The following is a 10474-nucleotide window of genomic DNA, read 5'->3' as shown; positions in this document are numbered from 1 at the left end:
TAATTTGAAGATTGCATTTAAGTGCATCAATAAAAATAATAGTAATAGTGTATTTTTACAAAATAATAAGCTATGGGATATTTATTTAAAGAGTGCATTTAAATGCATTAAAAGTAATATGAATAATATTGTACATTTAAAAAATATGGGGTCTATGAGGATTGCATTTAAAGGCAGTAAGAATAATAATAGTTGCGTTTAAATGCATTGAAATCATTTAGAGATTGCATTTAAACACATTAGTAAAAATAATATCGCATTCTTACAGAAAATAAATAAACTATGGGGCATTTAAAGACTGCATTTAAATGCATTAAAGGTAATGATATTGCATATTTAAAGAAAGTAAATAAGCTATAGGGTACTTGAAGATTGCATTTAAAGGCATTAAAAATAATGATTGCATTTAACTGCATGAAAATCATTTAAAGATTGCATTTGATTTCATTGAAATAATATCACATTTTTACAAAAAAAAAGCTATGGAGGCCTTTAAGTATTGCATTTAAATGAATTAATACAAATAATATTGCTTTTTTAAAGATACACTGTGGAATATTTAAAGATTGCATTTATATGCATTAAAAATAATAACATTGCATATTTCAAAAAATAAGCTATGTTGTATTTAAAGATTGCATTTAAATGCATAAAAAATAGTAAGAATATCACATTTTTATGAAAAAGCAAATAAGCTATAGGGCATTTAGAGATGGCATTTAAAGGCGTTAAAAATAATAAGAATATCACATTTTTACAAAAAAAGCTATGGGGTCTTTAACGATTGCATTTAAATGCATTAAAGATAATTTAACGATTGCATTTAAATGCATTAAAATAATTTAACGATTGCATTTAAATGCATTAAAATAATTTAACGATTGCATTTAAATGCATGAGAAATAATGATCATATTGCATTTCATTGCATTTTAAATAAAAATAATAAACTAGAATCAACGCGAGCAATCACTTAGGCCAGACGCCACGGCCCCAGCTGTCATTCTTGCAGGTTGATGGGCGGCCAGCCCGGGCAGGCTGCACCTCGGGGTCAGTGTGATGGACACTCAGAGGCCCATTAAGGAGGGACCTGGCTACTCGGGCATTTGGCATGTGATGGACACACGGGCCTGCTGCCAGAGGGGACAGCTCCTGAGCAGGTGCACAGACAGGTGAGCTGTCAGTCTGGATGCAGGCTGGGTGTCGACAGAATGAGGCTGAGGATCCCAGGTGCTGGGGGGAGGAGAGGGTCTGTGGAGAGAGAGAGAGAGAGAGAGAGAGAGAGAGAGAGAGAGAGGGAGAGGGAGGAGCCATCCTGCTGCCTGACAGTGCCAGGTGTGTGCATGAGCAGGGAGCTGCTGCCAGGAACCGAAACCCTAACCCTAACTCTAAGTCTAACCCCTGACCCTCAGTTCCACCTCTAATGCTAATCCTAATTACAATCTGTCACAATAAAACCCCACAACATGACTTTAAGCTAAGCCCTAACCCTAACCTGGCCCTGAATCATGATGTCCTCACGCTGACCACAGCCCTGGTCCTGACCCCACTCACAGCCCGGACTCCACCTTTCCCTGGCTCCCTGCAGTCGCTCTTCAAACTCCTCCTCCCCCCCTGTAGTTGTGCAACTGCAGCCCCTGCTCCCTGTGTGACAGCTGCCACTCAAAGTCAAGCCCACCCCCTGTGTGACAAGCTCAGGTACGTGACATCACCTGAGAGACCTGCAGGGATAAACCATCGACAGCAGCACATTTCAGCCTCGCATGCTGGACTCACCAAGGGTGACCGATGCACCACAGTCACAGATACCACCCCAGGAAACACCCCTGGACCTCCCACAAGGGCAGCGCTGCTTCACAGAGACCATTACCCAGGTACAGAGGGGATCCCAGCCGCTCCACAGTCTAACCCCGCTTCTGTATCATACCTGGAGGCAGGCATGGTGGCTCAGCGCAGGACTCCCAACACCTAGAGTGGGGACCAGAGGCCCAGGCTCCTTGCCTTTGCCTGGCTGCGTCCTGGCACTGTGGGCACTGCGGTAGTGAGTCAGGGTGTGGAAGACTCTCTCTCTCTCGCTCTCTGTTTCTCTCTGTTTCCCTCCCTCTCTCTATCACTCTCCCTTTCCTATAAAATACACGAGTGTTTTAGGAAAAGAGAGAGAATTTCCTCTACATGACAGTGTTAGGGCAAACACTGCCCTCCGTGCCTCCCTGCAAGCTCTGAGCTGAGTTGAGGGTCAGGGCAGGGGCACCCTGGTCCCCTCTGGTCCAGCTCTGCAGTGCACGTCCAAACACTGAGGCAACGTCTCAATAAGGGCACACCAGGGTGCCGAGCTGGTGAATGCACATGGCCACACACACGGCGCTACCCACGGCCACGCAGCCACCCCAGCCAGGAATGTCCAGCCCACGGCCACGCATCCCACGCCAGGAATGAACTGTCAGGAAAGTTGACAGACCCTCAGGAAGGGCCCCAGCAGTGATGTGCTCAGGAGGGAGCGTGGGCTGGGGGAGTCACACTGGGAACCGCAGAGCATCAGGGAATGGTCACAGAAAATCCAGATAAACGCAGAGACGGAGCTCACTCGCAGTGCGACACCTGGGGCTTTGTGAAACGCAGCACGGAGCTGACGGGCATCACAGCCTCGGACACACGGCCGTGCACTGGGAAATCATCCTGAGACATGAACTTCCAGGGACACCGAGTGGCCAGAGTAGTCCCGGAAACAGAAACCTAAGTGAGGAGACTGACACTGCCCCATTCCAGACCCCGACACGCAGTGACGATCAGGGGAGTGAGAAGTGGCACAAACAGGAAGATCCAGGGAACCCCACAGAGCATAGAAATAAAGCCCCGTCCATGGGGACTGACCTCTGACCTCTGAATGGCCTAGGCCATCAACACAGGCCAAGGGACAGGGGAATCTTGAGAGGACACCGGCCTGGTGCCCGGGACGCCCGTGTCCCACGCTGATACCCACCTCCGGCTGCTGCCTCCAGGCAGAGATGAGGGAAGTTGGGGTTGGGTCCCCGCCGCCCACGCAGGGCCCTGGAACCCAGAACATTTCCCCGGCTCCTGCCTTCAGCGCCCCCACCCCAGAGGAGGACGGCCCAGCCCCAGCCATTGCGGCCATCTGGGGAGTGGACAGCGGTGCAGGCTTGCTCTCTGCCTCTCTCTTGTCCTCTCTCTGCCTCTCAAATAAACGAATGCGTGAATAAATCGTAAAAACCACCACCACCACCCAAGAGCTAACCCGGAGCTACTCCTTCTAACCAGATTTTAAACCGGCGCGACCACCCCTTCCCAACAGGACAGCGCAGGGGTCAAAACCGGGCCCACGCCCACTTTCCGGGACCCCAGGCCCATCTGCACTTTCTGGGATCCGGGCCCACCCCCACTTTCTGGGACCCCGGGACCATCCCCACTTTCCGGGGTCCCAGGACCACCCCCACTTTCCGGGACCCTGGGACCATCCCCACTTTCCGGGACCCCAGGCCCACCCGCACTTTCCAGGATCCCCGGCCCACCCCCACTTTCCAGGGCCCAGGGACCATCCCCACTTTCCGGGGTCCCAGGACCACCCCCACTTTCTGGGACCCCGGGACCATCCCCACTTTCCGGGACCCCCGGCCCACCTGCACTTTCCGGGACCCCCGGCCCACCTGCACTTTCCGGGGTCCCAGGACCACCCCCACTTTCCAGGGCCCAGGGACCATCCCCACTTTCCAGGGCCCAGGGACCATCCCCACTTTCCGGGACCCCGGGCCCACCCCCACTTTCCAGGGCCCAGGGACCATCCCCACTTTCCGGGACCCCAGGGCCACTCGCATTTTCCGGGATCGCGAGGCGACATCTCCGCTTCTCCCTCCCAGTTCTCTGAGCCGGGGTTTCACGCAGCAACAGCGCCGGACCCGCTGCAGGTGCGGTGCCTGGGGGGCGAGGGCAAGACTGACAGGGGCTTCGCCGCGACTCGCGCCTTAAACCTCACCTTCCTCACCTTCCTCGCCTCTCCCGCGCCCTTCCCGCGTCTTTCCCAGTCCCCGCCAGTCAGGTCCCGATGGCGTCTCCCCGGCCCGGTCCAGAGGAGAACGAAGCTGCGGTTCCCGCCATGGGCTCGGCCCCGCGGTGTCCGCAGGCCGCGGCGTCTCCCGGGGTCAGTTCCGAGGAGGACAAACTTCCGTTCCCGCGGCTGAGAGGGCCGGTCGGGCGCCCCCTGGCGGCGGCGGGAGCAGCGTAGGAACTCGGCGTTCTTCGCGCGGTGGTCGGGCGCCCCCTGGCGGCGGCGGGAGCAGCGTAGGAACTCGGCGTTCTTCGCGCGGTGGTCGGGCGCCCCCTGGCGGCCGCGGAGCGCGGAGCGGGAGCTCCGTGCGCTCTGTGTGTGTGGTCGGGCGCCCCCTGGCGGAACCTGAAATTCAAGGCTCCGATTACTTCCAGCGGCGCCTTTGCAGATTCGACAAGAAGGGAGCCTCCACCCCGCGCCCTGATCCCAACGGACAGGGACAGCATGAATCAAGCACATGGCCGAGAAACAAAAGTCCCTTGATTTGCTCCACGTCAGTCATAACGTGGAAAAAAATAGAAGTTTGAGAACTGGAATAGCATTTTTTTTTTCAGGACAATTCACATTTATTTGCTGATGACTTTGACTAAATAAACTCCACACGCGGCAGAAATTAAAGAGTCTGTTAGGGAGCTGACATCATTTCTTGCCAACAGCTAAGGGTGGTCCAGGAAGAGTTCACTTGCGCTCCATCTTCAAGCAGAGGCCTTTGGTTCGGGGGCCAGAGTCGGCGGAGGGCAGCCCTGGTCCTTCCGGCCCCGAGGGGCCTCCGGGGAACTACTCCTTGTTCTCATACTTGTGCTTGATGTGTTTCCGCAGCTTCCCCTGGTTGATGTGCTCGTAGATCGCGTCCGCGCCTTGATCGAAGGCGCGCTGGAAGAACAGGGCGCCCACGACGATGGTGAGAGCAAAGGTGCAAGTCCGACGGAACAGCAGGGAGTACCACCTCGAAGAGATCGTAGGGCCCGCCATGTTTCCTCAGTGCCGACCTAGCGCCACCGCTGGAATAGCATTTTAGAAAGCAATACCATGGGGGCCGGCGGCGTGGCACAGTAGGTTAATCCTCCGCCTGCAGCGCCGGCATCCCATGTGGGCACCGGTTTGAGACTCGGCTGCCCATCTTCCGATCCAGCTCTCTGCTGTGGCCCGGGAAGGCAGTGGAGGATGGCCCAAGTGCTTGGGCCCTGCACCCGCATGGGAGACCAGGAGAAGCACCTGGCTCCTGGCTTCGGATCAGCGCGATGCGCCGGCCGCAGCGCGCTGGCCGCGGCGGCCATTGGAGGGTGAACCAACGGCAAAAGGAAGACCTTTCTCTCTGTCTCTCTCTCACTGTCCACTCTGCCTGTCAAAAAAAAAAAAAAAAAAAAAAAAAGCAATACCATTAACGATTGCACTAAAACTGAAGCCCTTAAGCAGAAAATCTAAAAACAGTGTAATTATGTATTCAGATGTTAGGGTCTAAAAAAAAGCCCACCGCCCGAGGAACGACTCCAAGAGACTTTTTCTATCATGCAACCAGCAAAGGGTTAAATTTATTGATCCAACATGTTGGGGCCCTCTGACAAGGACAGAGGAGCAGTGAGGAACTACAGCATAGGGTTTATAAAGGCAAAAACCGCAAAATCGGGAGGAGGGAGAGAATACACGGTTGCTAAGCGGTTGCTAAAATCTTACAATCAGCAATTATGATTTTAAGACATAGACAAATCACATCTTCATTAGCAGCCCAGGTAACCCAGGTGCAACCTTTCTACTTTTAAGCTTGAGCAATCATGCTAGGGGGTTTTTGTGCGTTGCCAAGGGTGATGTAGTGCACTGCTATTGCCCGACTATTTGAGATCATAGTTTCAGACCAGAGTCTCACGGTGGGGGGGTGCTTTCCCAGAATGCAGTCTCAAGTGCTCCAAAATGGAGTCCCTACTGTCAAGGTGCTACTTTACTCTGTCTTATTTTCACAGCTGTACCAGGAAGGTTTAAACCTGTAAACTTAAGCTTAACTTTTGACACCCGTACATATACAATTTTAACTCTTCACAGAAAAACCTTGAAATATGGTTGAAAAAAATCAAGCGAATACAAATCGTCATATACTCATTATTCAGAATTGGCAGACTCAGTGTTATTAAGATGAAGATTCTTTCAAATTTGACACAGAAATTCAGTGAAGCTCTGAATCCCCAGAAAACTGTTTCAAATCCTAGAACAGCTGACATTTGCCAGAAGGCAGCCACAGCCACCCATGAGCAACTGGCACATCTGGATCCCGACGCCGATCTGGAGCCACAGTGGTGGAGTAAATGTGACACTGGGGGTGGAGGGGACAGGTGGGTGAGCACGGAGCCCCAAACAGCCCACAAGCAGTCCTGACTCTGAGGCGGAGATCAGTGGAGAAACGAAAGTCGGTTCCATAGTTGGTGATGGAGCAGCTGGAAGCCATGTGGGAAAACACCCTTAAACACACACCCTATAACTTATGCAAAAATCCATTCAAAACGGCCCATATGCTTGTATTTAAAATGGGAGGCTATGAACATTCTTGAGTAAATTGGACATGAATGTGCATTTTATGATGTTTCAATATGCAAGCATAAAAGCCAATCCGTCGAAGAAAATAATCGACAACGTAGACTTTGTTAAAATTTAAAAAAAAATCTGTCCTGTGGGGGCAGATGTTGTGGCTCAGTGGTGAAGCTGCCACTTGGTTCACGCCATTCCACGTGAGAGTGCCTGGTTCGGGTCACAGCTAATCCCTGCTTCCAATCCCACTTCCCGCTAATGCGCCTGAGAGGCAGCAGACGGTGGTCCAAGGACCTGGACCCCCGCCACCCAAGAGGAAGACCCGGATGAAGCTGCGGGCTCCTGGATTTGGCCTGGCTCAGCCCGGGCTGTGCAGGCATCTGGGGAGTGACCAGCGAGCGGAAGATCCGTCTCTCTCTCTGACGTTCAAGCAATACACAGGTAAATCTGAGCAGCTCGTCCTCCATCGTGCGCCTCTGTTGGCAGAACCGGACCGAGCGGGGCGTCTGCTCTCAGGCGTCCCCGCAGCGGCGGTGGGGAGGCCCCTCTGCAGACCCCCAGCCCGGTCACCGCCCAGCGCGGGCCCCTGCAGTCCTGTCCGTCCTCAGCTGCCCTCCCCCACCCACCTCTCAGGGCCCAGGGCACTGTTGCCAGCGCAGCTGCCCCTCCACATCCGCTGGACTCGGGTCCTTGTCCAGGGCCCCGGGACCCCGGCCAGAGTCCTGGCTCAGCACTCGGGCAGGCCGGGCCGGTCCATCACTGCCCACCACGGAGAGGCCCCAATGCCCACCGCGCACCATCAGCCAGGGGTCCCGTCATCATGGAGGGGACTGAGGGGGCTTCTCTGGGCGCCGCTGGTTTCTTGTGGCTGCTGCCCGTTAGGCTGCCCACAGGGCCTTTCCGGTGATGGCATCCTGTGAGCGAGGTCAGGCCCTCCCGGAGACGGGGCCCCGTGGTAGGAGACAGGGTCCTCTGAGGGGGTGCCCCGAGGTGGGAGACAGGGCCCTGTGAGGGGGTGCCCCGAGGTGGGAGACGGGGTCCTCTGGGGGGGTGCCCCGAGGTAGGAGACAGGGTCCTCTGAGGGGGTGCCCCGAGGTGGGAGACAGGGCCCTGTGAGGGGGTGCCCCGAGGTGGGAGACGGGGTCCTGAGGGGGTGCCCCGAGGTGGGAGACAGTGTCCTCTGGGGGGAAGCCCTGAGGTGGGAGATGGGGTCCTGAGGGGGTGCCCCGAGGTGGGAGACGGGGTCCTCTGGGGGGTGCCCCGAGGTAGGAGACAGGGTCCTCTAAGGGGGTGCCCCGAGGTGGGAGACAGGGCCCTGTGAGGGGGTGCCCCGAGGTGGGAGACGGGGTCCTCTGGGGGGATGCCCCAAGGTGGGAGACAGGGTCCTGAGGGGGTGCCCCGAGGTGGGAGACAGGGTTCTCTGGGGGGGTGCCCCGAGGTAGGAGATGGGGTCCTCTGAGGGGGTGCCCAAGGTGGGAGATGGGGCCCTGTGAGGGGGTGCCCCAAGGTAGGAGACGGGGTCCTCTGGGGGGGTGCCCCGAGGTGGGAGACAGGGTCCTCTGGGGGGGTGCCCCGAGGTAGGAGACAATGTCCTCTGGGGGGGTGCCCCGAGGTAGGAGACGGGGTCCTCTGAGGGGGTGCCCGAGGTGGGAGATGGGGCCCTGTGACGGGGTGCCCCGAGGTGGGAGTAGGGTCCTCTGGGGGGTGCCCCAAGGTGGGAGACGGGGCCCTGTGACGGGGTGCCCCGAGGTGGGAGACAGGGTCCTCTGGGGGGGTGCCCCGAAGTGGGAGACGGGGTCCTCTGTGGGGGTGCCCCGAGGTGGGAGACGGGGTCCTGAGGGGGTGCCCCGAGGTGGGAGACAGGGCCCTGTGAGGGGGTGCCCCGAGGTAGGAGACAGTGTCCTCTGGGGGGTGCCCCGAGGTGGGAGACGGGGCCCTCTGAGAGGGTACTGTGTGGGGCTGCCTGTGAGGCGGTAGGAGATGGGGTACCCTGACGTAGGATTCCGCAGGGCTCTAGGAGACCCTGTCCCCTGCGTGGCTGAGTGGAGATGAGGAGATGTTCTCCCAGCCTCTGCTGCCCTGGCCTGGGCTTGCTTCTGCCCACTTCTGAGTGCTGAGATGTACCGGGCCCAGCTTTCCCAGGATTCTGCCATGGCCTCTGCCCTCTGCCTGCCAGCAGCTGCCTGCCGGAGCCTCTGTGGCTCCCTGGGGATCCTAGCTGATGACCTTGTCCTGGGAACCTCCCAGGAAGTGTCTTTGTAGTGGGCAGCTGGTCCGCGGGCACAGGCTGGACCTCACGGTGAGCCTGGAGATGCTGCTGTGGCGAGTCCACTGCCGTCTGAGGCGACTGCAGCCCTGTCGGTGGGTCCCCTTGGATGGCCCACAATTTTGGGGTCTTGGTGAGTGGGAGTGGGGGCCAGGGCTTCTTGCTGGAATCCATGCTGTTTGGTTGGACTCAGAACCAGTGCAGCTAGAACAGGAACTCTTCCCACCGACATCCTGGATTATTGCTTCTTTTATTTTGCCAAAAAATAAAGTTCATGGCAGAAAAATAAACGGAGACTTACAATGAGAGGGGACAGCTGCTGCCCGGCACCCTCCACTGCAGTCTCCCGGACAGACCGGGGTTGAGCTTCGCCCACGTCCTGGCCCCTGGCTGTGACCCCGCCGGGAGCGCCCATTCCATGGTGTGGACAGCTGCGGGCTGCTTACCCAGTCCCTGTGGGCCAGCATGTGGTGGCTCTCGTCGGACGAGGCTGCTGTACACTTTCCCGCACTCGTGTGCCCTGCACGGCTGCCTTCATACCATGTGGGGCACGCAGGGTCAGTCCCTGCTGGGCACGTGGTGGCCGTGGGTAGGGACCCAGTGTCCCCAACGAGTCCTGCCGCCCCTCTGTCTCCTGACTGGGTCCTCATGGCCACTGCTCTCTATACGGCGGGCCCCTCCCTCCCTGGCTGCTTCCCTTTCCCTCGCTGGTGCTGCTCCACCCGTGAGTCAGTCCCCTCCCAACTCCTACACCTGTGAGGGCCTCGTGGGAGAGCCTGTTTGTGGTCAGCGTCTGGTACCTGGGACATTTCCTGCTGTGTGGGTGGAGAGTGTGGCCCGGTCTTGTCACTGGTGTCCACACAGTGGCCGATGGAGAGACCTCTGCGGGGCAGACGCTCGAGTGTTCAGAGGCAGCCTGGGACAGCTCCCCAGGGAGGGGTGGGTGTGGATTCTGATGTGCAGCACACCGAGTCCCAGAGCCTTGTCCTGAACAGAGACGGGGCTCCAGTGTCCCCCGAGGGCGTGCAGGCCCAGGGCGCGTTTTCACAATGTGGTGAGCAGAGTGAAAGGGTCTGCACAACTTGGCATCGAGAGGCCAGGGGGCTGAGCGCCTGGAGCGAGCGCTCTGTGCAGTGCAGCTTCCTAAGGAGGAGTGGCCCATGGCTGCCGTTTTCCCACCCACTCTGCACGAGGCCAAACCCCTCCACCCAGTTATACTGGGAGAGAGGCATGGGCAGTATGTGACGTTTGTTAAAAATTTGTGTTTTTTTGAGTGGCAGGGGGACAGAGAGTCGCCTGAGTGGATACACTGCAGTCTCATCAGCCAGGTACCACGGGAACCACTGATGGCTTCTGGTATTTGGCCACAGCGAGTACAACACAGTACAACTGTGCACTGTTATCTGGTCATCTCTCTTCAAACCTGCTGTCTAAACTCTTAGGGTCACGGGTGCTGGATCACCTGGTGAAACTGCCAGACGGTTTTCCAGGGTGGCGAGTTCTACACGTCCCACCAGCAGTGAGCAGGGGTCCAGCTGTCCCGCAGCCTCCCCAGCAATTGTTGCTTTTTCACAAGCTTGTCCATTTGAAGACAATGTCGTGTGGATTTCCTCTTCCTGGCGAGGAGCTGTG

At 56.6% G+C, this 10474-nt stretch overlaps 1 pseudogene across 1 annotated transcript; it reads right to left on the bottom strand.

Moving 5' to 3' along the window:
* Positions 1-4600: 4600 nt before the first annotated feature.
* LOC100347864 (cytochrome b-c1 complex subunit 9 pseudogene) lies at positions 4601-5301 on the bottom strand (annotated as a pseudogene). The gene has a single exon (XR_016227243.1). The product of XR_016227243.1 is annotated as a cytochrome b-c1 complex subunit 9 pseudogene (transcript).
* Positions 5302-10474: the final 5173 nt, after the last annotated feature.

Source organism: Oryctolagus cuniculus, chromosome 1, assembly GCF_051225735.1.
Source record: "Oryctolagus cuniculus isolate XC-2025 breed Fujian yellow rabbit chromosome 1, ASM5122573v1, whole genome shotgun sequence".
NCBI classification, from domain to species: Eukaryota; Metazoa; Chordata; class Mammalia; order Lagomorpha; family Leporidae; genus Oryctolagus; species Oryctolagus cuniculus.
This window is presented reverse-complemented; position numbering and strand designations above follow the sequence as displayed.